The 2,883-nt window shown below is 33.2% G+C and overlaps 1 protein-coding gene across 2 annotated transcripts in view; it reads right to left on the reverse strand.

Moving 5' to 3' along the window:
* myo18b (myosin XVIIIB) overlaps positions 1–2,883 on the reverse strand; it is a gene marked incomplete in the record, with an annotated part of 101,803 nt that overhangs the window by 90,758 nt on the left and 8,162 nt on the right.

Genomic DNA, 2,883 nt, shown 5'->3' on the forward strand with positions numbered 1-2,883 from the left:
AATAATAATAATAATAATAATAATAATAATAATAATAATAATAATAATAATAATAATAATGCATTTTATTTATAAAGCACCTTTCAGGACACCCAAGGATGCTGTACAATAGAAAAAAGTAAAATGAGAAGAAAAAAATGAAGATGCATATAATGATAAGGGTAGTGTGGGAGGAACAGATGTTGCATAAAATTTAAGCTACAAGTACTGATACTGGCTTAACCCAAATTATTAATGCTTTTTATTTTATTTTAGACGTAACATAAATAATAAATAATATTTTTTTGTAAAGTCATACCGTGAAAGAAAAAAACCGAAAGCATGTGATAAAAGATGTACCACCCTGGTAACGGGGCAGTGCGTGGTCACGCACACATATGTCCTGTGTAGACTAGACCAGGGGTTCCCAAAGTTGGGGTCGGGACCCACAGCGGGGTCCTGAAACATCAAGGTGGAGTCCTGAATATATTTTCTGAATTAATTACATTTAAAAATGACAACTAACAACATTTTTTGCCTTTGTTTAATATTAGTGTACTTAAAATGGACAAAAATATTGTAATGAATAATGTTACTATGCTCTTGTTTATCAAGCGACAACAGCTGGGGGCTCAGGTCTCTGCTGCTTTTACTTTGTGGGTCAAAAGCTGAAAAGTTTGGGAACCACTAGCCGAGACCGTCTCATTTCACAGCTGTTTGCACAGCGGACACCAGCGGCCTACGGCCCACTGTGGCCTAAGTGGGCCGCGGACTGTGGGCTGCAACCCATGAACTGAGACACTGTTACAAAATGATTGTAGGGGAGACTGGGGACAGTTGCAACACTTTTTTGCATTTGACTCTGTTACTCAGAGATGGTTTGAATTAGACAAACCAAATTTTAATACAATAAACTGTCTGTTAATAGTTAAAACCATTTATAGATGATTAAAGTATGTACATTCTTCACTATTTGCGTTTGACAATGAAAAGTCAGTGTTGCAACTGACCCTGGGACCGGGGATAGTTGTAACATTGGGGATGGTTGCAACATATTATTAATACAAACTATTTCACTGTAAATAAAAGTTTTATTAAGTAAGTACACTGCAAAAACTGTCCATCTTACTAAGTTTTAAAATCTTATATCCAGCCAAAAAGTCTTTTTGATCTTGTTTTGAGACTGATTTACTAAACAAGAACTGATTGTGTAAGAATAATAATCTTGTTTCAGAATGTGTAAGATTATTTGTCTTGTTGGTCTGAAAATTTGACTCAAATTAAGTCAAAACTTTCTGTCAATGGAGTAAGAAAATTTTACTTGGTAAGATTCTTGAAATACTTGATTTGACTCAGTTTTTTCTTATTTCTAGAATCTTACAAGCAAAATTTTCTTACTCCATTGGCAGAAATTTTGACTTAATTTGAGTCAAATTTTCAGCCTAACAAGACAAATCATCTTACACATTCTGAAACAAGATTATTATTCTTACACAATCAGTTCTTGTTTAGTAAATCAGTCTCAAAACAAGATCAAAAAGACTTTTTGGCTGAATATAAGGTTTTAAAACTTGTTTAGAAGGACAGTTTTTGCAGTTTAAGTAAGTAAGTAAACTTTATTTCTATAGCACCTTTCACAGACACAAACAACACAAAGTGCTTCACAGAAAGCAAAAATAATTAAAAACAATAAAACAGATCACAGATATAAAAACAACAATTAAAACACAATAAAAAGCACTCATAACTGAAAGCCTGTCTGAATAAAAATGTCTTAAGATGTTTCTTAAAAGTCAGTAGAATCTGAGCAGCGAAGGGACATGTTTACATTTATATTATTGCTTACTTTATAATTACTGTAAGTTATAATGACATTACAGTGTTATTTATTTATTCTTTTTGATCAAATGATGAATATAGATTAGCCTTGATGAGTAGACCTTATATACAGATGTCAGAGACTCTAATTGATATAAAATACAGTTGGCTTTTAGAGACAAGGATAATAGAACAATTTGTGAGGCAATTAACTTTTGTTTTGTCTGTTGTCACTGTACGCCTACATTATGCAACATTTACATTGAAAGAAACTGAGATTTTAAAACCATTGTTGAAAACAACTATAGAAAATACATCTTAAACATGTTTTAAACTATAAAATTGTCATGAACACCCAATACCTTTTTAAGTGTAAACTTAATTTGAACATCTTAATATCATCTGTATGTGCTCTGTTTTTAAATGGATTTATCGTATGGGGACAGTTACAACAACTGTTACAACTGTCCCCATTCCTGTCAGCCATGATAAAACCTCATGTGTTAGCTAAATAAGCTCATCTGGATGTTAACTATATTAGTCAAAAGACAACATACTGTACGTATCACTTGTTTAAAACATATGTTTGAGATGGATCACAAAAACAGTGACAACTGTAACAAAAATAAAGCTAAGCAAAAAAAAAAAACTTTGGTTCCTCAAAAACACTTTTCTTTTTTCAAATAAATCCTGGAGCAGTTTTTCAATCTGTTTACTTTTTCTCTGCATGTTGGGGCATCTAACTGAGCATGTACAGTGTGAGTGTCATCACTCTAGCTTGTTTCTGTTTGGAGAAAAATGATGTGTTGCAACCATCCCTTGTTGCTACTGTCCCCGGTCTCCCCTAATTCTGTTAAATTTACAGATTTTAAGCTAAACTCAGTAGCAGATAGTCATCCACAGCTTTCACTCTGAGCACATATGGACACACAAGTTTTATCCAAAATGGATGAATCTGTCTCATTTCATCGTACAATGATTTTCATTTCTGCACTCAGTCAAAGAATGTTGGTTCTTTAACACACGCACACACACACACACACACACACACACACACACACACACACACACACACACACACACACA

This window comes from Austrofundulus limnaeus, unplaced genomic scaffold (assembly GCF_001266775.1).
Source record: "Austrofundulus limnaeus strain Quisiro unplaced genomic scaffold, Austrofundulus_limnaeus-1.0 Scaffold258, whole genome shotgun sequence".
Classification (NCBI taxonomy): Eukaryota; Metazoa; Chordata; class Actinopteri; order Cyprinodontiformes; family Rivulidae; genus Austrofundulus; species Austrofundulus limnaeus.